Raw genomic sequence first — 27681 nt, forward strand, 5'->3', positions numbered from 1 at the left:
TTCCCCCTGTTTATTTTCAAAATAATTAGTTTTTGTAATTCATTTTAAATTAAGTAACAACATTTGACATGATTCCAATATTTTGTATCAGTTTGCATCACTTTCAATGAGGGCCTTTTATTTTGAGGACGAACCGCAAATTCCACTATTGTGGCTAATCATTATTATGACTAGCTTCACATACATAGGGACAAGCGGGTACCAGGGCTGCGTCCAGCAGGAGGACAGAGACGTTGGCCACGATCAGATACAAATGTATTATGTAGAACAAACATGCCTCTGATTCTAATGAATCATGTCACTTCTATTCTGGGTATTTCTATCTGCAACTTTCCAAAACGTTTTTGTACTGAACATGCCCAGGCGAAACGCACTGACCTATATACGAACCTGGAAAGCCTCACAAATGAAAACGTGTAATGGACCCCGCGCCGCCATGTGCTTGTAAAATATGTTTTATCACGTTCTTCAATCACTCAGACTGACACAAACATTACACAAAACCTTTCCCAAACGTGATAATACATTGACTGATTTGTTATCTAACATGTTATGACGTTATTTCGATATTAGGCAGTTTAAAAGTGCTATTACATACCTGTAGTAATAAAGAGAAACGGAAAGCACAGTCCTGTCGTTTTCTTTGTTCTGAAGAATGTTGCGCGCCTCGCCGGAAGTTCCCAACTACCACAATGCAACAGCGCCATCTTCTTCTTCTTCTGTGGGTTTTATGGCAGACTACTTCCAAAAGTTGTATTGCCGCCACCAACTGGACGGTTTGAAACCACAAAATAAAATAAATAAAAAATACATCCATACTTAATAGTGATACTAACTTACTCCACCCTAATAAAAATAGTACATTGCCAAAACAAACAAAACTCCCATTTCTTCCTTCCTTTAAATCTCCACATCTCCCTTCTCAGTCTCTAGGACCTGAGATGGTGGTACGGCTTTTGACAATATTCCATGTAACTCTTTTGCTAATAAATCTTTCAGCCCCAGGAACCGTTCTGCCGCAACCACAATGATTTCTATCTTCCTAGATCTTTTCTCCACCTTGGCAGTGCCGTTAATCACCATTGCGATAAAGGCCACAAAGTCCACCTTTTTAACCTTTAAAATGTCAGGATCATCTTGTTGAAAGGCAACCCCTGCAGCTTGCATTGAAGGCTTATCCACCACCATTATATTTACTGTAAAGATAACCCCCAACAACTACAATGATTCAGTAGATCAGTAATGTTACAGTACTCTAGCATGTCTCACAGCTGCTTATGCTGACAAAACATGTTAGTGAATAGGTCAGATTTAGCTTTGTGATGCTCATTTAAACTTCCTGTCTTGTTCAGCTTCAGAACAACAGTAAATATGTCACTTCAAACATAGTTTTTTGGTAATTCATTACACAAAAGAGAAGAGCTTGACTAGTACAAATTCATATACAGTGGGGGAAAAAAGTATTTAGTCAGCCACCAATTGTGCAAGTTCTCCCACTTAAAAAGATGAGAGAGGTCTGTAATTTTCATCATAGGTACACGTCAACTATGACAGACAAATTGAGGAAATAAATTCCAGAAAATCACATTGTAGGATTTTTAATGAATTTATTTGCAAATTATGGTGGAAAATAAGTATTTGGTCACCTACAAACAAGCAAGATTTCTGGCTCTCACAGACCTGTAACTTCTTCTTTAAGAGGCTCCTCTGTCCTCCACTCGTTACCTGTATTAATTGCACTTGTTTGAACTTGTTATCAGTATAAAAGACACCTGCCCACAACCTCAAACAGTCACACTCCAAAATCCACTATGGCCAAGACCAAAGAGCTGTCAAAGGACACCAGAAACAAAATTGTAGACCTGCACCAGGCTGGGAAGACTGAATCTGCAATAGGTAAGCAGCTTGGTTTGAAGAAATCAACTGTGGGAGCAATTATTAAGAAATGGAAGACAAACAAGACCACTGATAATCTCCCTCGATCTGGGGCTCCACGCAAGATCTCACCCCGTGGAGTCAAAATGATCACAAGAACGGTGAGCAAAAATCCCAGAACCACACGGGGGGACCTAGTGAATGACCTGCAGAGAGCTGGGACCAAAGTAACAAAGCCTACCATCAAATCAAATCAAATTTTATTGGTCACATGCGCCGAATACAACAGGTGCAGACATTACAGTGAAATGCTTACTTACAGCCAGGGACTCAAATCCTGCAGTGCCAGACGTGTCCCCCTGCTTAAGCCAGTACATGTCCAGGCCCGTCTGAAGTTTGCTAGAGTGCATTTGGATGATCCAGAAGAGGATTGGGAGAATGTCATATGGTCAGATGAAACCAAAATAGAACTTTTTGGTAAAAACTCAACTCGTCGTGTTTGGAGGACAAAGAATGCTGAGTTGCATCCAAAGAACACCATACCTACTGTGAAGCATGGGGGTGGAAACATCATGCTTTGGGGCTGTTTTTCTGCAAAGGGACCAGGACGACTGATCCGTGTAAAGGAAAGAATGAATGGGGCCATATATCGTGAGATTTTGAGTGAAAACCTCCTTCCATCAGCAAGGGCATTGAAGATGAAACGTGGCTGGGGGTCTTTCAGCATGACAATGATCCCAAACACACCGCCCGGGCAACGAAGGAGTGGCTTCGTAAGAAGCATTTCAAGGTCCTGGAGTGGCCTAGCCAGTCTCCAGATCTCAACCCCATAGAAAATCTTTGGAGGGAGTTGAAAGTCTGTGTTGCCCAGCGACAGCCCCAAAACATCACTGCTCTAGAGGAGATCTGCATGGAGGAATGGGTCAAAATACCAGCAACAGTGTGTGAAAACCTTGTGAAGACTTACAGAAAACGTTTGACCTGTGTCATTGCCAACAAAGGGTATATAACAAAGTATTGAGAAACTTTTGTTATTGACCAAATACTTATTTTCCACCATAATTTGCAAATAAATTCATTAAAAATCCTACAATGTGATTTTCTGGATTTTTTTTCCTCATTTTGTCTGTCATAGTTGACGTGTACCTATGATGAAAATTACAGGCCTCTCTCATCTTTTTAAGTGGGAGAACTTGCACAATTAGTGGCTGACTAAATAATGTTTTCCCCCACTGTACATATACAGTGGCTTGCGAAAGTATTCACCCCCCTTGGCATTTTTCTTATTTTGTTGCCTTACAACCTGGAATTAAAATAGATTTTTTGGGTGGGGTTTGTATCATTTCATTTACACAACATGCCTACCACTTTGAAGATTCATAATTGTTTTTATTGTGAAACAACGCACTTGAGCGTGCATAACTATTCACTTCACCAATTTGGACTATTTTGTGTATGTCCATTACATGAAATCCAAATAAAGATCCATTTAAATTACAGGTTGTAATGCAGCAAAATAGGAAAAACGCCAAGTGGGATGAATACTTTTGCAAGGTACAGTCACAGTGAAAGTCTACACACCCCTTTACATTTTGCTAGCTTAAATCTTAATAGAGATTCAATATAGTTTTTATCCTGCCGACCTACAAAAACTATCCCACATTTTCAGTGTAAGAAAATTGTAGAACAATTTTCCTTCTAAAGATATCCAGTAGTTTTGATTACATATATTTTCACACCCCATGAAACAGTTCTACAGCAACTTTACATGTGTGTTGTGGCTTGTAAGTAGCTAGCTAGCGGTTTATACACTAGATCTAATATGGAAGAACTGAATACAACCATAAGAACCATTCATACTGTCAGATCTAATATGGAAGAACTGAATACAACCATAAGAACCATTCATACCCTCAGACCTAATATGGAAGAACTGAATACAACCATAAGAACCATTCATACTGTCAGATCTAATATGGAAGAACTGAATACAAAAGAGAAGGAGAGGTTGACCAGTACATATAAATGTACAAACATGATTTTTCATTGGCAGATCAATGCAGTTTTCCAAACATAATCATCATCAGTTGTTTTGTAAGATTTTAACTAACTGAACAAAAATATAAACACAACATTCAACAATTTTACTGGGGTACAGTTCATATAAGGAAATCAGACAATTGAAATACATTCATTAGGCCCTAATCTATGGATTTCACATGACAGGGGCCCACCCATCAGCCAATAAGAATACATTTTCCCCACTAAAGGGCTATATTACAGATATAAATACTCCTCAGTTTCATCAGCTGTCCGGGTGGCTGGTCTCAGATGATCCTGCAGGTGAAGAAGCCAGATGTGGAGGTCCTGGGCTTGCACGGTTACACGTAGTCTGCGGCTGTGAAGCCAGTTGGACGTTCTGCCAAATTCTCGGTAGAGAAATGTACATTCAATTCTCTGGCAACAGCTTGTGAACATTCCTGCAGTCAGCATGCCAATTGCGCACTCCCTCAAAATGTAGACATCATCATTTATTTCAGCTCATGAAACATGGGACCAACACTTTACATGTCAAGTTTATATATTTTTTCAGTATAGTTTTAGAATACAATTCACTAAATACGTAGTCATTTCATTTTGTCACATGTTTGGTAAACAACAGGTGTAGACTAACAGTGAAATGTTGACCAACGATGGAGAACACAATACAACAATTATAATAATAGGAAAAAGATTGTAGCACAAGGAATTAATACACGATGAGCAATGGTAGCTTGGCTATATACATGGGGTGCCAATACCTAGTCAAAGGTAGCTTGGCAATATACATGGGGTGCCAATACATAGTCAATGATAGCTTGGCTATATACATGGGGTGCCAATACCTAGTCAATGATAGCTTGGCAACATACATGGGGTGCCAATACCTAGTCAATGATAGCTTGGCTATATACAGTGCAATCTGAAAGTATTCAGAGCCCTTGACTTTTTCCACATTTTATTACGTTACAGCCATATTCTAATGTCGGTTAAATCATTTTTTCCCCTCATCAATCTACACACAATACCCCATAATGTCAAAGCAAAAGACAGGTTTTTAGACATTTTTCACCTTTGGCAGCGATTACAGCATCGAGTCTTCTTGGGTATGATGCTACAAGCTTGGCACACCTGCATTTGGGGAGTTTCATTCATTCTTCTCTGCAGATCCTCTCAAACTCTATCAGGTTGGATGGGGAGCGTTGCTGCACAGCTATTTTCTGGTCTCTCTGGAGATGTTCAATCGGGTTCAAGTCTGGGCTCTGGCTGGGCCAGGTGAACCTTCGCCCCAGTCTGAAGTCCTGAGCGCTCTGGAGCAGGTTTCATCAAGGATCTCTCTGTACTTTGCTCCGTTCATTATTCCCTCGATCCTGACTAGTCTCCCCAGTCCCTGCCTCTGAAAAAACATCCGCACAGCATGATAGTGCCACGACCATGCTTCACCGTAGGCATGGTGCCAGGTTTCCTCCAGAAGTGACGCTTGGTATTCAGGCCAAAGAGTTCAATCTTGGTAACAACAGACCAGAGAATCTTGTTTCTCACGGTCAGAGTCCTTTAGGTGCCTCTTGGCAAACTCCAAGCGGGCTGAACTCTGGAGCTCTGTCAAAGTGATCATCGGGTTCTTGGTTACCTCCCTGACCAAGGCCCTTCTCCTCCGATTGCGCAGTTGGCCGGGCGGACAGCTCTAGGAAGAATCTTGGTGATTCCAAACTTCTTCCATTTAAGAATGGAGGAGGCCACGGTGTTCTTGGGGACCTTCAATGCTGCAGAAATTTTTTGGTACCCTTCCCCAGATCTGTGCCTCATCACAATCCTGTCTCGGAGCTCTACGGACAATTCCTTCAACCTCATGGCTTGGTTTTTGCTCTGACATGCAATGTCAACTGTGGGATGTTATATAGACAGGTGTGTGCCTTTTCAAACCATATCCAATCAATTGAATTTATCTCAGGTGGACTCCAATCAAGTTGTAGAAACATCAAGGAATATAGGATGCACCTGAGCTAAATTTCGAGATTCATAGCAACGGGTCTGGAATACAAATGTAAATAAGGTTTTGCAAAAATGTCTAAACCTGTTTCCACTTTGTCATTATGGGGTATTGTGTGTAGATTGATGAGGGATTTTTGTTGTTGTTGTTGTTTGTAAAAAAAAAAATAATAATTTTACAATAAGGCTGTAACTTATTTTTTTGTTGAAAAAGTCAAGGGGTCTGAATACTTTCAGAATGCACTGTATAGACTAACTATTTCACTTTAAACACTGTTATATTTATGCACAAGAGAAAAGGTTGCCCAGCACAAATTAATGTACAAACATGATTTTTCATTACATATTTGTAATTTAGCAGATGCTCTTATCTAGAGCGACTTATAGGACCAATTGGGGTTAATTGCCTTGCTCAAGGCCACAATGACAGATTTTTGCCCTAGTTGGCTCGGGATTCAAACCAGCGACCTTTCAGTTACTGGCCCAACACTCTAAACCTTTAGGCTACCTGTTAAATACATAACACAATATGTGACATAAGTAGAATACAGAACACTTGAAACATTACAGGCCATTTTTCATGATGGAAATTGAAATATTAAAATGTGATTTAAAAAAAGCAGTGGGTAGAGTGGCGTTTCGCAGGTGGTTTGTACGGGCAGTTATACAGGACAGTTTGTGGTGCAGTTACCTCTTCTTGGAGGGAGCAGGTCATTCAGTGGATGGTCAAGAGTGTGCATGTCCTTCACCAGGTGCACTGCAGCCTGTTCTCGCCTGCTCTGCAGTGACGGGAGCTGTGGTTGGACTGCTCCACCTCTGGAGATGATCCTCAAGGCCCTCCTCTGCACCCTGTCTAGTTGGGCCTGCTGCTTTTTACTGCATCCAACTAACAGCACTCCACCGTATTCCAGAACAGTCAAAAAGGCGTTTCGAGACCTTTCTCACTGTCTGCTCCACATGTCACCACTGAGGTTAGAGTCTAGATTAAAATCAAGATACTTGGTTGTTGTTACCACTGGTACTTCCTGTCTTCCTAGGATTAGTGGTGCAGGTTGTGGATGGTCCTCTGACCAAGGGCTAAATGTGCCAGTTGCCATCACCCTCTGCCCTCTTTCGGTGGTGTAGCTGTGGAGCCAGGCTAGTAACCTTGGACACAGTTCAATGTCAGACAGATGTTGCAGGAACTATGGGTGATCTACTCGATCAAAGGCTTTGGACACATCAGCAAGTAACACCCTCACCATTGTTGGGTTTATGGAGTCTGTAGATGTCAGCCAGGAGTATGTGGCTTTCACAAGGGCGGTAGTAGTGCTGGACTTTGGGAGGTAGTCATACTGAATTGTGCACTCAGATAACACCTCCTACTGGCAGGGGACAGTTTTAACAATGTGTTTGATGACAGGGGCTAGATCTTCTGCATGCTCTTTAGTAGCCAGGCTGGAATTCCATCAGGCCCACATGCTTTACGTGCTCTGAGTCTGTTCAGAGCTTGCTTTAACTGGCCAATGCTGCACAGCTCAACCTGCCTTGTAGACATGGGCAGGGGGAAGATGGCAAGAGGTGTGGTGCTTGTCCATGCCTCAGCAAAGAAGCCATTCAAAACATCAGCCACGTCGTCGTCTTCAATTCCCTCGACCTGTATTCTCCCTCCTGATGTTTTCTTTGGTCCAGTCCATTGTTAATGAAGTCCCACCATTCCTTAGGGTTTTTCTTCTTTAGGTCCTGGATTTCAGTTTTGTAGAAGATTGTCTTTGCTTCCTTGATAATCATTTGCACTGTGTTTCTGTATTTTGTCATTGTTTCATTGTTTCTCCCCATCTGTTGAAAATATTCTGAATTTTCCTGATGGCAGCTTTATTCTTTCAGTCATCCAGGGCTGGTCCAGTATTGTTGTTTTCTTATTTCTTATTGACATGCATACATCAAGTGCAGTTTGAATGCAGGAGTTGAATGTCTCCACCTCATATATGGCAGACCAGTCAGTACTGGCCATACATCGTGCAAAGGTCTCCTTTCTGTTCTGGGTTACCAGATGTCCTTTTTTCCGCTGCACCTCTCTTCTCCCTCCTGATGTTGTGTTTGGAGAGAACAGCAGACATTTGTGATCACTGGATCCGAGAGGAGTAAGTACAGTGGGTTGTGTTGATCAGACCTAGGATGGAGTACCCTCTGTGGTCTTGTCTTTGACCACTTGTTTCATGTCTGGATGGGAGTTTGTCAGCATCTTGATGGGCAGGTGATTAAAGTCTCCACACAGGATGAGACCCATTTGGGGAGAGGACATCCTGATCACATGGACAGTGATTATGAGATAATCCACAGTGTTCTGCTGCAGTGTTTTGTCATGTGCCCATGGTGGATGTTAGAGCACTCCACTACCAGAGATGAAACTGAGCTGGGGTGTTGTTTAGAACGGAGCTGAAGACACTCAAAGTCTTCTTTCTCTAGGTCAGTTATTCTTCTCTTTGCCTGCATACTGTGATTCACATACATAGCCACGCCCCCTCCTCGCATCCCCTCTCTGGACCGGTCATTTCTGAACAGCTGATAGTCTTTGTCATCAGAACAGCCTCAATTCGTCGGGACATGGACTCTACAAGGTGTCGAAAGCGTTCCACTGGGATGCTGGCCCATGTTGACTGCAATGCTTCCCACAGTTGTGTCAAGTTGACTGGCAGTGGATTCCTACTCCGAATAGCTCGTTCCATCTCCTACAACAGATGCACAATTGGATTGAGATCTGGTGACTCGGAAGGCCACTGCAGTAACCTGAAATCACTGTCAAATTCGTGGAATCATTCCTGGACAAGCCTTGTGGCATGGGGCATAAAATCTATTTGCAGATGGATAACTGCTGCCATGAAGGGATGCACCTGATTGGTAACGATGTTTAGATATCCTGTGGCATTCAAACGTTGCTCCACTTTTATCAAGGGGCCCAATACGTGCCATAAAAACACACCCCCACCACCATCCTGCAATGCTGACACACGGCATGGATGCATGTACTCGGGGTTTCCTCCATACCCTAGTCCTCCCATCCAAGGTCCTCTCAATATCTTTACAATAGAAGCTATCTAAGCACAGCAAAACTGACCAGGTGAACACTGATCAGTAAAGTCAAGACAGGCTAACATTCTACAACACTCCCTTTCCTCTGCACAGTTCTCTCACAGTGAGAAACAATATGATTACAATAGAGTGTTCTATGCTTTCTTCATTTGATCCAATCCACTACCACTTCTTATGTATATGTTGTTGTCTTTTTAAAAAATGGCCCAATCTGTAGAATCTCATCTCACAGTCAGTGCAGTGATAAGTCTTCTCTCCAGTGTGTAACCGTTGGTGTGTTTTTACGTTGCCCAATCAGGAGAATTTCTTGCCGCATTAAGAGCAGTAGTAAGGCTTCTCTCCTGTGGGTGTTCTCTGATGGCCTTTTAGCTTAGCTGTTGTTTTTAGATCAGTGGTAAGGCTTCTCTCCTTTATGTTTACCTTGGTGTCTTTTTAAATGGCCCATTTGAGAGAAATTCATCCCACAGTCAGAGCAGGAGTAAGGCTTCTCTCCTGTGTGTGTTCTCTGATGACCTTTTAGCTCAGTTGATGTTTTGAAGCACTTTACACAGTCAGAGCAGGAGTAAGGCTTCTCTCCTGTGTGTATTCTTTGATGAATTTTTAGCTCAGTTGATGTTTTGAAGCACTTTACACAGTCAAGGCAGGAGTAAGGCTTCTCTCCTGTGTGTGTTCTCTGATGAACTTTTAGCTCAGTTGATGTAGTAAAGCATTTGACACAGTCAGAGCAGGAGTAAGGCTTCTCTCCTGTATGTATACGTTCATGTTGTTTTAAGTGGCCCAGTCGAGAGAAACTCTTCCCACAGTCAGGGCAGGAGTAAGGCTTCTCTCCTGTGTGTGTTCTCTGATGAACTTTTAGCTCATTTGATGTTGTGAAGCATTTTAAACAGTCAGAGCAGGAATAAGGCTTCTCTCCTGTGTGTATACGTTCATGTATTTTTAAGTTGCCCAGTTGGGAGAAACTTGCCCCACAGTCAGGGCAGGAGTAAGGCTTCTCTCCTGTATGTATACGTTCATGTTGTTTTAAGTGGCCCAGTCGAGAGAAACTCTTCCCACAGTCAGGGCAGGAGTAAGGCTTCTCTCCTGTGTGTGTTCTCTGATGAACTTTTAGCTCAGTTGATGTAGTAAAGCATTTGACACAGTCAGAGCAGGAGTAAGGCTTCTCTCCTGTATGTATACGTTCATGTTGTTTTAAGTGGCCCAGTCGAGAGAAACTCTTCCCACAGTCAGGGCAGGAGTAAGATTTCTCTCCTGTGTGTGTTCTCTGATGAACTTTTAGCTCATTTGATGTTGTGAAGCATTTTAAACAGTCAGAGCAGGAATAAGGCTTCTGTCCTGTGTGTATACGTTCATGTATTTTTAAGTTGCCCAGTTGGGAGAAACTTGCCCCACAGTCAGAGCAGGAGTAAGGCTTCTCTCCTGAGTGTATCCGTTGGTGTGATTTTAAGCTTTCCTGTTTAGAGAAATTCTTCCCACAGTCAGAGCAGGAGTAAGGCTTCTCTCCTGTGTGTGTTCTCCGATGAAGTTTTAGCTCAGTTGATGTTTTGAAGCACTTTACACAGTCAGAGCAGGAATAAGGCTTCTCTCCTGTGTGTGTTCTCTGATGAACTTTTAGCTCAGTTGATGTTCTGAAGCACTTTACACAGTCAGAGCAGGAATAAGGCTTCTCTCCTGTGTGTGTTCTCTGATGAACCTTTAGCTCAGTTGATGTTTTGAAGCATTTTACACAGTCAGAGCAGGAGTAAGGCTTCTCTCCTGTATGTATACGTTCATGTGTTTTTAAGTGGCCCAGTTGAGAGAAACTCTTTCCACAGTCCGAGCAGGAGTAAGACTTCTCTCCTGTGTGAACTTTCTGATGAATTGTCAGAGCCTTTGATGTTGTGAAATTCTTCGCACAGTCAGTACAGGAATACATATTCTCTCCTGTGTGTATTTGTAGGTGTAGTTCTAACTTTGATAGAATTGAGAAACTCTCCTCACAATGTGAGCAATGGTGAGACCTCTTAGCTCTGTGATCTTCCTGCTGTTGCTCACTGGATGTAGAGAATGTCTCAACATGGTCTCCTGTGTGAACAACATCAGAATAACCAGTCAGTTGGTGTGATATACATGTCAATCAAATGTATTTTATGAAGCCCTTTTTACATCAGAAGTTGTCACAAAGTGCTTTATAGAAACCCAGCCTAAAACCCCAAAGAGCAAGCAATGCAGATGTAGAAGCCATATCATCCTCCACTCACTATCACAAGGGTTAGTAACTACACAGACTAATTTAATAGACTTTAAAACACTGGCAGTTTGTCTACTTCACTTCTTTAGTCTACTCTCTGAGCACTCCAGATAGCCCAGTGAATAAAACACATGCTGGCAATACTGGTGTCAAACCATGCAAGTCTCAGTAGCACAAAATAACATCTACCTTTTCATACAAACTGATCATCATGAAACAGTTCAACTGCAACTTTCAGTGAGAAGTTGGAATGAATAACACAAACTTAGTTAGATAGAACCTGCTCTTACCATGAGAAACAGATTTCCCAATCTTCTCCTCCTCTTCTTCATCTTTAATGTTGACATTCAACTCCAGTGTTTGACTGCAGTCTTCCAGCTTCACTGATGCCATCTCTAGATCCTGCGGTGCAAACTGGGCTCCACTGTCGCAATCAGGACCCAGTGACTGTAGGTTTGGACTCAGTGTGGAAGGAGAGAGGCAGGCTGGGTTTGTTCTCACTATTGATGTTACCGGCCTCAGATTTAATTCTAGTTGTCCTGTAGTAACAATGAGAAACAGACACAAAGTTATTGTCTTCACAATTCTGGCACTTTCTTTATTCTCTAAAAATATATTATATTTCTTCTTGTTAAATTATCTAATTCAGTGCTTGACTTGGACTGAAATAGGTGCCGGTACTGTTTATATTTAGGTGCAGGAGCTCCACAATACTGTTGAGCTAATATTCTATAAGAGGAACATGAGCTCAAGCACTAGATATTTGAGGTGCCGGTACTTAACCTATAGCAGATTTTCCCAAATTCACATACAGTACCATTTAAAAGTTTTAGAACACCTAATCAATCCAGGGTTTTTCTTTATTTTTACTACACTGCTCAAAAGAATAAAGGGAACACTTAAACAACACAATGTAACTCCAAGTCAATCACACTTCTGTGAAATCAAACTGTCCACTTAGGAAGCAACACTGATTGACAATACATTTCACATGCTGTTGTGCAAATGGAATAAACAACAGGTGGAAATTATAGGCAATTAGCAAGACACCCCCAATAAAATGACTGGTTTTGCAGGTGGTGACCACAGACCACTTCTCAGTTCCTATGCTTCCTGGCTGATGTTTTGGTCACTTTTGAATGCTGGTGGTGCTTTCACTCTAGTGGTAGCATGAGACGGAGTCTACAACCCACACAAGTGGCTCAGGTAGTGCAGCTCATCCAGGATGGCACATCAATGCGAGCTGTGGCAAGAAGGTTTGCTATGTCTGTCAGCGTAGTGTCCAGAGCATGGAGGCGCTACCAGGAGACAGGCCAGTACATCAGGAGATGTGGAGGAGGCCGTAGGAGGGCAACAACCCAGCAGCAGGTCTGCTACCTCCGCCTTTGTGCAAGGAGGAGCAGGAGGAGCACTGCCAGAGCCCTGCAAAATGACCTCCAGCAGACCACAAATGTGCATGTGTCTGCTCAAACGGTCAGAAACAGACTCCATGAGGGTGGTATGAGGGCCCGACGTCCACAGGTGGGGGTTGTGCTTACAGCCCAACACCGTGCAGGACGTTTGGCATTTGCCAGAGAACACCAAGATTGGCAAATTCGCCACTGGCGCCCTGTGCTCCTCACAGATGAAAGCAGGTTCACACTGAGCACATGTGACAGACGTGACAGAGTCTGGAGACGCTGTGGAGAACGTTCTGCTGCCTGCAACATCCTCCAGCATGACCGGTTTGGCGGTGGGTCAGTCATGGTGTGGGGCGGCATTTCTTTGGGGGGCCGCACAGCCCTCCATGTGCTCGCCAGAGGTAGCCTGACTTCCATTAGGTACCGAGATGAGATCCTCAAACCCCTTGTGAGACCATATGCTGGTGCGGTTGGCCCTGGGTTCCTCCTAATGCAAGACAATGCTAGACCTCATGTGGCTGGAGTGTGTCAGCAGTTCCTGCAAGAGGAAGGCATTGATGCTATGGACTAGCCCGCCCGTTCCCCATTTTTGTGTTATTTTGTTGTCAGCACATTCAACTATGTAAAGAAAAAAGTATTTAATAAGATTATTTCATTCATTCAGATCTAGGATGTGCTATTTTAGTGTTCCCTTTGTTGCAAATGTTTCTTAAAATCACGTAATTTTGAAGGAACGCAAAGGCGAACTGAGTTATTGCACACGAGCGCTTCACAGAGGAGGCGTTCCCTAACAGAAATATGCAGATGTTTGCTAGAACACGCCAATAGGATCTCGCTAGCTCGTGCTTGGCTCTGCCCACTATGACTCATCTGTTCCCTTTGGAAACGACCAGCTGTGGTCTATCTTGGTTTAGTTATAAAAAATCATTGGTGCAACCGTCCGTGCGTTCAGGGATCCTTGGGATGGCCCTACCCCATTATATGAGAAGGGTGGTGCTTAATTTGAGCTGGATCCTCCGGTACCTCTCAGTTTTGTAGTCTATGGTTCCGGAACCCATTTGCCAGAATCAGGTAGCCTACCTCTTGTGTGAAGAAAAATTATTTCCACTGTTTGCAATGTAAAAATCAGAATAAAAGAAATCAGCGTAATTACATTTAGATTCTTCTGTAATTGTCATGCCCCCTAAAAAAACGTCATGTGAAAACGTGCATGATATTCTAAGAATTGGTTAATGTTGGGCCGTCTTGGGTTTATGGTTTGCGCAACATTGTACCCTAGACCAAGGCGTGGCCATTGCTGTGGTGAGAGAGAGAAGCACGCCTGTATCTCTCACAGAAATACAATGACATTCACTTTCTATGATCTCTCTCCCTCTCTGTGCTGTTATAGACATAAGCCGGCAACTCTCTTCTCTCCAGCATTGCACTTCATCATTTATCTCCTAATAGAATAATAGCTGTGGGAAGTGTGCTGGAGGTGCTGCCGCACTCTGCAGTCTGTTCAGAAAGAAATTAAATAATTCCCAATACTACACCAGGAGTAAGCCTAGAATTTCGCCACAGAGGATCCATAGCTAATTTTTTTTTAAATAGCCAAAAATAGCCTAGCAGTGGATTGTGTGTAGCCAAATCACAAGGCATGCCTAACGTGTGGCAAATCTGTCTGTTAACAGCATGCAGCCAAAACAGGCCTTTCACAAATATTTCTAATACAATCGCTGGAAAACACAGGTTGTAAAGCAAATGGATCCTGCTGAAAATAAATACTAATGTCTGTATGTTACCAAGTTATCAACTTCCAAATATGACTCAAGACAAGGTCTTTTTTTTTTTATATCTCAGATTCTCAGTGTCAAAGTAGCCTGTCATTTTGGTCATTTGTGAGGTATTAAAAAAGATTCTGCTCAAGTCTCCAGTCATCTAAAATGATGTAGAATTGCATAAAATCCATTTATAAAAAGAACACATTTTTCCCGGACTCTAGGCTACAAAAAATGTACTCCATGTGTGTAACTTCTGCAAGCGGCTCCACACCACTGCTCTATGCCCGTACGCGAAAGCCATGATAATGCATGCAATGCTTTGTTATAAAGGTTGTTTGTTTTTATCCGTTCTGGTACCTCAGAGCCCCCCAGGTCAACCCCCTCTCGTGCTCACTTTTGGTTCCGGCCCCGCCCAATTTACAAATGAAGCACTGGAGAAGTGGGTAGCTGCCGCTGCCTCCTCCGGGACACTTCTCCTTTGCATAAAGTTAATCAGGCTGTTGATTGTGGCCTGTGGAATGTTGTCCCACTCCTCTTCAATGGCTTGGATATTGGTGGGAACTGGAAGAAGCTGTGGTACACGGCGATCCAGACCATCCCAAACATGCTCAAAGGGTGACATGTCTGGTGAGTATGCAGGCCATGGAAGAATTGGGACATTTTCAGCATGTTCAATTGTGTACAGATCCTTGTGACATGGGGCTGTGCATCATCATGATGAAACATAAGGTGATGGAGGTGGATGAATGGCAGGACAATGGGCCTCAGGATCTTGTTATGGCATCTCTGTGCATTCAAACTGCCATCGATAAAATGCAATTGTGTTAGTTGTCTGTAGCGGAACATTTTCTGGCAACAGTAGTCCTTGCAGGGCTTCTGCCGTGAAGTCTTGGAGGCCCAAAAACTTATCAGCTGCAGATATAATGATGTCCAGCTTCTTGGACTTCTTGTGCAGTACAATTAATAACTGTGGCTGTAAATACTAAAAAAATCCACCTTCCAAAATAAGTGTATCCAGATCACTTGATTGACGTACAACATTTGCAACTGGTTGCAGTGCATCCACCGCCATATCTTCTTCAGAACTGTGGCCTCTTGCCCCTATAACTCTCTTCGCCGCCTCCACATAGGAGATTTGCTGTACAGCCCTGATCCTTGACACCTCAACCTCTTTCACCCTAACAGGGCACTCTGGGAATTCAGGAATATGACCCCCACCACAGTTACAACATTTTACATTCACATGCTCTTCAATAACATATTCCTTCCGTCTTTGTACATTTCTTGCATTGCATCAGGTTTTACACAAACTCTCTTATGGGGTATATTATATATCCCAGCTTTACATAGGGTGGTAGATACTCTTCATCAAACATCAATAATAAAGATGAACTTTGCTCCTTTTTCACATTCTCCATACGGGTCAAGCGACGTGCATTTGCATCCTTCTTCTTCGGGATTTGGTTGGCAGAGCGCATTCAACTTTTAGGTGCATACACCGCCATCTACTGTACTGGTGTGTGAGGCCATTCACAGCCTATATACATTAAATTCATTGATACGGTAATTAATACAAAATTGCAGTATTAGCCTGCTCTAAAAAATTTGAGGGTAAATGTTCTTGGTTCGTGCAGATGACTGACCTCCTCAGACCAATTGGCAATACACCCAGAACATTGTTCTGGGATCCAAAAGGGATATCTCAGTTTCAAGGTCTCAGCTTGGAGAGAAGAAGCCTTGTGAGGTATTGGTCGGTCACATGCAGGAACCAAATGTTAACGATTAATTCATTATTAATCAAGCTAAAATCATGCAAATATAACTTGTCTGTATAAGCAGTATATAGGACAACTAACGGGACTGCCCCGGCAGAGCTCCCGACCGACATGTACTATGGTGCTTTTAAGTTTGTTGGAAACTCTCCAGCTTGCTGATAAAAAATAATGATTAATTTAAGTTTGACTTTGAGTCCCTTCGTGGCGATTTTCCACGACAAAAACCCACCACCCCATTCCACTATTTAACACCATCTAGTCCTACGCCAGACCACTAACACTCAACACCCCCTGCAGCTGTTCTGCAGTAAATCCTCGCAATCCCAAGTACTTCTCTGCCGCTACCACCACAGCCTCTATTTTCTGGGACTTTTTGATCAATTTCTCCAGTACAATTGAAAACCATTGCTTTAAATGCTAAAAAGCCCACCTTACTGAAGCACATATTTTTCCCATCACTCTCTCTTGGTCTCTGCCTACTCACAGGAATCCTCTCAAGATCCCTCACCCTGTACCCATCTTCCTCTACCACTCTCTTCACTGCTTCTGCTACAACACTTTCTGTACTACTGTAACCCTGGCAACCTCAATCAAATAATAATAATAATAATAATAATAATAAGCCATTTAGCAGACGCTTTTATCCAAAGCGACTTAGTCATGTGCGCATACATTTTTACGTATGGGTGGTCCCGGGGATTGAACCCACTACCCGTTACAAGTGCCATGCTCTACCAATTGAGCTACAGTTGAGCTATAGAGGACCACAATCTGCCTTTCTCTCACCTGACACCTCAGATATCCAGCCCGTTAGCACCCCCACAACTAACACACAGAACTTTCTCCACCGATACCACACATTTCATCATCTCATGCCCTCCTGCACACTTGTCACATCTAGGCATCTCACGCCTACACACTGATGCAACAGGCCCATAAACTTCACACCTAAAACACTGTAGTATTTACGGAACAAAATCGCTCACGGGATAACTGACCTACTGACTACCTTGATCTTATCTGGCAGAGACTATGCATCAAAATCCAGCATGACAGATAATGTATTCTCTGTTTCTCCACGCTCTACGTCTCACCAAACGGAGGGTGTCACAGACACCTGGAATCTTCCATTTCAACTGCACATCCTCAACACTTAAACCTAACCCCGTTATCACTCCTTTCAATGTCACCCTGTTCCGGAGAGCAATTCAAGTCACAATTCCTGTCTCTAATCACGTAATCCGCAGCGCCCGCTCCCTCTGGACAGAGGAGAAACAATAAATCATCACGAGTCCACTCAGAGTTACCTTCACCAACTCAACAGTCCCCAACCTCTTCTCCACCTAACCTGACACCACATATGGATCCATTCTCTCTACAAATCTGACTACCACTGGGCCAGAATCATCCTTACCATCCTTGGAACGAGGCCCGAACTCGGAGTTCCTCACCGCAAGTAATTCATCCTCACTCTCGCCAGGTTCCATCTCTGAGCTACTGGAGGACGTATCCCTCTTTTTACACTAGACGATAACCTCCCTCAACACACTGCTTCCCTCTACACTCAGCTCCTTCTCAGCGGTCATCACTGCACCTGCCACCACAGTTAATTAGTTTTAAATTGACACAATACCTGTTATCAAAGGTTACAGCTAGAGATGACGTGCAGGAGCTTGCAGTGTTGTTGTTTTGCATGATGTCTACTTTGATGATAGAGTTTTATAATCTGAAAGGAAATAGAGCCGAATATTGCTAAAAGTCACGCCAGGGTAAGCCTACACGAAACACAGCCATTATTTTAAGTGTTTCTAAAATGAATAAAAAGGAAAAATAATTGGAACCATTTCCCTGTTTGACCGCTAGGTGTTATGTCACCATTTTTGCAAAAATAATAATAATAATAAAAAACTGTATTCAGATTTTATTCAGTACTTTGTTGAAGCTCCTTTGGCAGTGATTACAGCTTCAAGTCTTCTTGGGTATAACGCTACAAGCTTGGCATACCTGTATTTGGGGAGTTTCTCTGCAGATCCTCTCAAGCTTGTCAGGTAAGATGGGTAGTGTCGCCGCACAGCTATTTTCAGTTCTCTCTGTACTTTGCTCCGTTCATCTTTCCCTCGATCCTGACTAGTCTCCCAGTCCCTGCCACTGAAAAACATCCCCACAGCATGATGCTGCCACCACCATGCTTCGCCGTTGGGATGGTGCCAGGATTCCTACAGACGTGACGCTTGGCATTCAGGCCAAAGAGTTCAATTTTGGTTTCATCAGACCAGAGAATCTTGTTTCTCATGGTCTGAGAGTCCGTTAGGTGTCTTTTGGCAAACTCCCAGCGGGCAATCATGTGCCTTTTCATGAGGAGTGGCTTCCGTCTGGCCACTCTACCATAAAGGCCTGATAGGTGGAGTGCTGCAGAGATGGCTGTCCTTCTGGAAGTTTCTCCCATCTCCAGAGGAACTCGGTGACCACAGGCTTCTTGGTGACCTCCCTGACCAAGGCCCGTCTCTCCCGATTGCTTAGTTTGTCCGGGTAGCCAAATCTAGAAAAAGTATTGGTGGTTTCAAACTTCTTCCATTTAAGAATGGAGGCCTTTTGATCATATCCTTGGACTAAAATGATTGACACTCAGGTGCAAGCCTAACATCACGTGCAAAGGGCCTTTGGGTAACGTAGCACATATTCAATGATCTCTCTTTTTCTCACATAGGCTGTTCATTTCTGATCTTTGATACTTTTTCTGGTTTATAAACATATCATGGTGTACTACATTAATGCTATACGTATGGGCCATATTGTTACTTGGTAGCTACTAGCAGCAGACCCTGTGTTGTGGATCATCTACCACTATTTTGGACGGTCCATACTGTAACGTTAACGTTAGTCTCAGGCTTCACTAACTAGCGTTACTGTTTTAGGTGGAGCTATTCTTTGCTACTTTTCAAGCAAATACTACGTGATATTTCACATATCATCTTGCTAGAGAGGCCTTTTGTTGTGATATTTAGGCTACTATATAGGCTACTAGCAAAATACCCTGTGTTGTTAGGATAGATTTATGTTTGTTTCTTCCAACAGGTCTTTACATATTTTCCTCACTACAAAATATTCCTGCGGTCCTTGTGGTTACTAAACATATTTTAGATATGCCTTTATGCTATAGCTTATTCCATGTTTACATCTTTGGTTAAATGACTTCAAATGCTAAACTTAAATTTACTTAGTGGAATGTCCGTGGAGTTTGTAAACTATCCAAGCTTAAAACAGGTTATTACTAGGCTTAAACAACTTCATTAATCTATTGTGTTCCTACAAGAAACTCACTTGTTGAAGGATGAGCTACTTAAAGTATGCAGGAGATGACAAGGGCAAGTAATAGCATCCTGTTTCTCCTCTCATTCTCATGGTGTTATGGTTTTAATTCATTAATCTGTTCCGTTTCAAGTGGATACTATTATAACTGATACAGCTGGTAGATACATTTTGATACAGGGAACTCTTGAATGAGCATATTAATCTGGTTAATGTTTATGGTACTAATGATGATAATCCCAAATTCTTTGAGAATGTACAGTGGGGAAAAAATTATTAAATCAGCCACCAATTGTGCAAGTTCTCCCACTTAAAAAGATGAGAGAGGCCTGTAATTTTCATCATAGGTACATGTCAACTATGACAGACAAAATGAGGGGGAAAAAATCCTGAAAATCACATTGTAGGATTTTTAATGAATTTATTTGCAAATTATGGTGGAAAATAAGTATTTGGTCACCTACAAACAAGCAAGATTTCTGGCTCTCACAGACCTGTAACTTCTTATTTAAGAGGATCCTCTGTCCTCCACTCGTTACCTGCATTAATGGCACCTGTTTGAACTTGTTATCAGTATAAAAGACACCTGTCCACAACCTCAAACAGTCACACTCCAAACTCCACTATGGCCAAGACCAAAGAGCTGTCAAAGGACACCAGAAACAAAATTGTAGACTTGCACCAGGCTGGGAAGACTGAATCTGCAATAGGTAAGCAGCTTGGTTTGAAGAAATCAACTGTGGGAGCAATTATTAGGAAATGGAAGACATACAAGACCACTGATAATCCCCATCGATCTGGGGCTCCACGCAAGATCTCACCCCGTGGGGTCAAAATGTCACAAGAACGGTAAGCAAAAATCCCAGAACCACACGGGGGGACCTAGTGAATGACCTGCAGAGATCTGGGACCAAAGTAACAAAGCCTACCATCAGTAACACACTACGCCGCCAGGGACTCAAATCCTGCAGTGCCAGACGTGTCCACCTGCTTAAGCCAGTACATGTCCAGGCCCGTCTGAAGTTTGCTAGAGTGCATTTGGATGATCCAGAAGAGGATTGGGAGAATGTCAGATGGTCAGATGAAACCAAAATATAACTTTTTGGTAAAAACTAAACTCGTCGTGTTTGGAGGACAAAGAATGCTGAGTTGCATCCAAAGAACACCATACCTACTGTGAAGCATGGGGGTGGAAACATCATGCTTTGGGGCTGTTTTTCTGCAAAGGGACCAGGACGACTGATCCGTGTAAAGGAAAGAATGAATGGGGCCATGTATCGTGAGATTGAGTGAAAACCTCCTTCCATCAGCAAGGGCATTGAAGATGAAACGTGGCTGGGTCTTTCAGCATGACAATGATCCCAAACACACCGCCCGGGCAACGAAGGAGTGGCTTCGTAAGAAGCATTTCAAGGTCTGGAGTGGCCTAGCCAGTCTCCAGATCTCAACCCCATAGAAAATCTTTGGAGGGAGTTGAAAGTCTGTGTTGCCCAGCGACAGCCCCAAAACATCACTGCTCTAGAGGAGATCTGCATGGAGGAATGTGCCAAAATACCAGCAACAGTGTGTGAAAACCTTGTGAAGACTTACAGAAAACGTTTGACCTGTGTCATTGCCAACAAAGGGTATATAACAAAGTATTGAGAAACTTTTGTTATTGACCAAATACTTAATTTCCACCATAATTTGCAAATAAATTCATTAAAAATCCTACAATGTGATTTTCTGGATTTTTTCCCCTCATTTTGTCTGTCATAGTTGACGTGTACCTATGATGAAAATTACAGGCCTCTCTCATCTTTTTAAGTGGGAGAACATGCACACTTGGTGGCTGACTAAATATTTTTTTCCCCCACTGTATTTCTATTGATAGCCTCCATTCCTGGTAAGGTCCTAATGGCAGGGGACTTTAATTGCACTCTTGATCTTCATTTAGATCGCTCCTCTGGTTTAGACACTTCCCACTCGCAGAGTAGAAAGAAATTACAGCATTTCATTAAGGACTTAAATCTATGTGAACCTTGGAGGACTCAGAACCCGAGAAAAAAGGGAGAATTCATGTTCACATTTAAATCATATTCTCATGTAGACTACTTTTTAGTTTCTTGCTCATTGCTTCCCAATGTAGCAGGAAGTGGATATGATACTATTGTTTTGAATGGCCATTCCCTTGTGTGATTATTCTATAGGGATACAAAACTAGTAAAAGGATCCTCTTGATGGCGTTTGCATCCCAGATGGTTACAGGACCCAGACTTCTTACATTACGTTGGCGTGCATATAGATGTTTATTTGACATTGAACACTGACCAAACGTCAGCGAGTACCAGATGGGAGGCTTTCAAAGCACATATTTGGGGGCAAATTATACATTTTATCAGTTTCAAATCTAATAAATCAGAAAATGAGAGACGGAGAGCAAAATGAGAGAATTGGAGAGGGAAGCTTTTTTGGATAACTCAGTAGAAGTAAACAAGGAATGATTTGGTCTTCAAGCTCAGTATGAAGAACTTCCCACCTCAAAGGCTGCAAACAGCTTAACTAGGCTGAAACAGTCCTTCTATGATCAAGGTGAAAAACCTGGTAAATTGCTGGCCTGGCACATTAAGAAGTAAAATTCAGCCTTTAATGCAATTCAATAATTTACAAGGACAATTATCAATGGATCCTGTAGAAATAAACCAAACATTTGCTTCCTACTACAACACACTTTACAGCTCTGAATCTCCTGAGAACTGAACTAGTCAGGTCTTGATTTTCCCTCTACTTCAGAAGACACTAAATTGGATCTGGAAAAGGAATTGGATGGTGTTAAAATATCTGATGCTACTTTCAATATGAAGGGAGGTAAAGCGGAAGGTCCAGATGGGCTCCCAATAGATATTTGAGGACAAACTTCTAGGTCCACTTTTGGATATGTACAGTGCATTAGGAAAGTATTCAGACCCATTTACTTTTTCCACAATTTGTTCCTCCCAATAGATATTTAAGGAAAAACGATATTTAAGGAAGAACCTTCCAGAAGGACAACCATCTCTGCAGCACTCCACCAATCAGGCCATTATGGTAGAGTGGCCAGACGGAAGCCACTCCTCAGCAAAAAGCACATGACAGCCCGCTTGGAGTTTGCCAAAAAGCACCTAAAGGACTCGGACCATGAGAAACAAGATTCTCTGGTCTGATGAAACCAAGATTGAACTTCTTGGCCTGAATGCCAAGCATCACGTCTGGAGGAAACCTGGCACCATCCTTATGGTGAAGCATGGTGGTGGAAGCATCATGCTGCGGTGATGTTGTTCAGCGGCAGGGACTGGGAGCCTAGTCAGGATAGAGGGAAAGATGATTGGAGCAAAGTACAGAGAGATCCTTGATGAAAACCTGCTCCAGTGCACTCAGGACCTCAAGACCGGGGCGAATGTTCACCTTCCAACAGGACAACGACCCTAAGCACACAGCCAACACAACGCAGGAGGGGCTTCGGGACAAGTCTCTGAATGTCCTTGAGTGGCCCAGCCAGAGCCGGGACTTAAACCCAATCGAACATCTCTGGAGACCTGAAAATAGGTGTGCAGTGACGCACCCAATCCAACCTGACAGAGCTTGAGAGGATCTGCAGAGAGGAATGGGAGAAACTCCCCAAATACAGGTGTGCCAAGGTTATAGCGTCATACACATTAACACTTTGGCTGTAATCACTGCCAAAGGTGCTTAAACAAAGTACTGAGTAAAGGGTCTGAATACTTATGTAAATGTGATTGTTCAGTTGTTGTTGTTTTTGCAACAACTGATAAAAACCAGTTGTTGCTTTGTCAGTATGGGGTATTGTGTGTAGATTGATTTAACAATTTAATCAATTTTACAATAAGGCTGTAAAGTAACAAAATGTCGAAAAAGTCAAGGGGTCTGGATACTTTCCGAATGCACTGTATATAGACAGGTGTGTGCCTTTCCAAATCATGTCCAACAAACTTAGTTAGATAGAACCTGCTCTTACCCTGAGAAACAGATTTCCCAATCTTCTCCTCCTCTTCTTCATCTTTAATGTTGACATTCAGCTCCAGTGTTTGACTGCAGTCTTCCAGCTTCACTGATGCCATCTCTGGATCCTGCAGTAAACTGGGCTCCACTGTCACAATCAGGACCCAGTGACTGTAGGTTTGGACTCAGTGTGGAAGGAGAGAGGCAGGCTGGGTTTTGTCCTCACTGTTGATGTTACCGGCCTCAGACTTATCTGAATCGGCCAGTAGTAATACAGAGAAACAGATACAAAAAGTTATTGTCTTGACAGTTCTGGCACTTTCTTTATTCTCTAAAAATATTTTCACATTTTTCTTGTTCAATTATCTAATTCAGTGCTTGTCTTGGACTGAAATAGGTGCTTGTTATGATGAGTTTCTCGGGTGTTCAAAGAATCAAGGATGCAAGGCTATACTGAGACACTTTGTAGAAAGTTAATACAATTATTTAATGATCGGTACCGGGTTCGTGACAGCAATGACCAGAGCTTTGCCCTTGACGCTACGAACTAACTAACAAAGAAGACACTCTACCTTATATAGCCTTCATTACCCTTCTGCTGGCATACATCTGGCAAGTCTCCATGGGAACTCCCTGTCTTTGATGTTCATCACTTTTTACCCCAAGTCACTATCCTGCCCATCACTCATGCTATTCTAAACATCTCTAATCTACCTTGACATAAGGAATGTAGACTTTATGGCCCCAAACCACTCATCTCTTAACTCTTTCCCTGTCCTCACAATCCTATGACATGACATCATTACAGTGCTAATACTCATTTTGGGTGCCGGTACTGTTTATATTAAGGTGCAGGAGCTCCACAATACTTTTGAGCTAATACCTAACCTATAGTAGATCAACGCATAAATGACTCAAAAACCATTTAGTACAAGGTTACAGTTTGTTTTAGACAGCACTATGTGCTAATTTCCTGAATAACCTTGTCTTCACTGTATTACTTCAATCAAAAACCAATTGTATTTCCTGTTCACACCATAGCAACATTTATTGATAAAGACAGAAACAACAGAATGTGTCTGAATATTAGTACACATGTAGAAACTGATAATCATTACATTCATCTTCAAAACAGTAGTGCGACCGTGAAATTGTCTCTATCTGATGCACGCGCACTGTCCTCACTGAAGTCCGTTGACGCTGACCGAGAGTAGCCGCCATTACACCAGCTTGGGAATTTTACACTAAACCAATAATATGCTAAACGAACACAGAAATCTCAAATAAATTGATTATTTATTAAACTAAAATGAGAAAATTATGTACATTCACTCAGACAAACCCAACATCTCTAGCTATGTGACTTGTAAAATAGTTTTATCACGTTCTTTCACTCACTCGGTTTGACACAAAAATTACACATCAAACCTTTAACAAACGTGATAATACCTTAACGGATTTGTTACCTAGCATGGTATGTTCTTTCGACATTAGAAAGTTTAAACGTGCTATTACATACCTCTTGTAATAAATAGAAACGGACACAAAGGTTATCTTCTTGACTGCACAGTTCTGGCGCTTTCTTTATTGTGAAGAACGGTGCCGCCTGCCCGGAACTTCCTGTTCCCCCACTACTAACGGTCCGTGCATTCCGAGATCAGATTACAACATTTCATTAAATTACTAAAAAAAAGTGTAAACTATAGCAATTTATTTCCCTTTATAGTTTATTAGCCTAAGCATAACCTCCATCCACATAATTTCACCAGGATTGGAACCGGTTCAGGGAAAGATCTATACTTTTTAGGAACAGCACAGTTATTTTAAAAGCATGGAATCATCTCCATGCTTATTTTCCTTTCCGGGTATTTTTCTCCAGTCCCACAAAAATCGCAACAAAGCTCACTCTAGAAACGTATTCCAGTTTCTGCCTGCCAGCTGGAATGGAAATCTTTGCCATTGGGTGTGCGTGTGGAAACTACCTGCTCCTCTCCTCTGAAGCATAGGTTACTGTATCCGACTGACAACGTTACAAGTATGATTCAGAAATTAGGGAGATATGTTTAATTTGAGAAGAATAGATGAACTTTTTCAATGCTAGTTAAGGATACTATAGTCACCACGTTTCACATTGGATTTATTAACGACAAAAAAGTACGACCTGTTTTTAATTATAGTGCTGCACTGCACTTTACAAACAAGGTTGTTAGCTAGCTAGCTAACATTAGCTCTGTTCCAACGTTAAACCAACTCTGTAGTTCCGATAAGCCGACAGAGAAGCAGACAGCCTGACCGATAAGCTGACAGAGAAGCAGACGGCCTGACCGTTAAGCTGACAGAGAAGCAGATGGCCAGACCGATAAGCCGACAGAGAAGCAGAAGGCCTGACCCTTAAACTGACAGAGAAGCAGACGGCCTGACCGATAAGCCGACAGAGAAGCAGATGGCCTGACCGATAAGCTGACAGAGAAGCAGACGGCCTGACCCTTAAGCTGACAGAGAAGCAGACGGCCTGACCGATAAGCCGACAGAGAAGCAGACGGTCTGATTGATAAGCCGACAGAGAAGCAGACGGCCTGACCGATAAGCCGACAGAGAAGCAGAAGGCCTGACCCTTAAACTGACAGAGAAGCAGACGGTCTGACCGATAAACCAACAGAGAAGCAGACGGCCTGACCGATAAGCCGACAGAGAAGCAGAAGGCCTGACCCTTAAACTGACAGAGAAGCAGACGGTCTGACCGATAAGCCGACAGAGAAGCAGACGGCCTGACAGATAAGCCGACAGAGAAGCAGACGGTCTGACTGATAAGCCGACAGAGAAGCAGACGGCCTGACAGATAAGCCGACAGAGAAGCAGACGGCCTGACAGATAAGCAGACAGAAAAGCAGACAGAGAAGCCGACGGAGAAGCAGACACTCCATGTAGGAGACTTTATGTAAAACGCATAGGGCGACAGAAAGACAAGTCACACAGCATGATGTTAAAGTAGAAGCAGCCCATTCACTCAGACATAATATCCCCCTACCAATCATAAGAATACAATACAATGTTTCACACACAAGTTATATGTGCCTATATGTTACAACATGTTGCTTCTCTTGTATTGTCAACATCAATTCCAAATTGTTTGGCTGTCAGCAGATACATGGTTATCAATACTACTAATATATATGAAGGGTGGATATTTTGATCGAGGTATTTCACATGGCCTTGATACATGCCCTGCCTGGTACTCATGGCTTGTATTGTCACACTACTTGCAGCAAAACTGTTGAGTCTTTATTATTTTGCAGATCTACAAGCAGTGGAGATGAGGATAATGGTGAAACTGGAGATGATCCATACAGAGTTCAGGACTGCTCTGAACCAAGTTATGGAGGCCATAGAGGATAATGGTGAAACTGGAGATGATCCGTACAGAGTTCAGGACTGCTCTGAACCAAGTTATGGAGGCCATAGAGGATAATTGTGGAACTGGAGATGATCCGTACAGAGTTCAGGACTGCTCTGAACCAAGTTATGGAGGCCATAGAGGATAATGGTGGAACTGGAGATGATCCGTACAGAGATCAGGACTGCTCTGAACCAAGTTATGGAGGCCATAGAGGATAATCGTGGAACTGGAGATGATCCGTACAGAGTTCAGGACTGCTCTGAACCAAGTTATGGAGGCCATAGGGGATAATGGTGAAACTGGAGATGATCCGTACAGAGTTCAGGACTGCTCTGAACCAAGTTATGGAGGCCATAGAGGATAATGGTGAAACTGGAGATAATCCGTACAGAGTCCAGGACTGCTCTGAACCAAGTTATGGAGGCCATAGAGGATAATGGTGGAACTGGAGATGATCCGTACAGAGTTCAGGACTGCTCTGAACCAAGTTATGGAGGCCTTAGAGGATAATGGTGGAACTGGAGATGATCCGTACAGAGCTCAGGACTGCTCTGAACCAAGTTATGGAGGCCATAGAGGATAATCGTGGAACTGGAGATGATCCGTACAGAGTTCAGGACTGCTCTGAACCAAGTTATGGAGGCCATAGAGGATAATGGTGAAACTGGAGATTATCCGTACAGAGTTCAGGACTGCTCTGAACCAAGTTATGGAGGCCATAGAGGATAATGGTGAAACTGGAGATGATCCGTACAGAGTTCAGGACTGCTCTGAACCAAGTTATGGAGGCCATAGAGGATAATGGTGAAACTGGAGATTATCCGTACAGAGTTCAGGACTGCTCTGAACCAAGTTA

Source organism: Coregonus lavaretus (genome assembly GCF_964263955.1).
Source record: "Coregonus lavaretus genome assembly, contig: HAP1_SCAFFOLD_57, whole genome shotgun sequence".
Taxonomy (NCBI): domain Eukaryota; kingdom Metazoa; phylum Chordata; class Actinopteri; order Salmoniformes; family Salmonidae; genus Coregonus; species Coregonus lavaretus.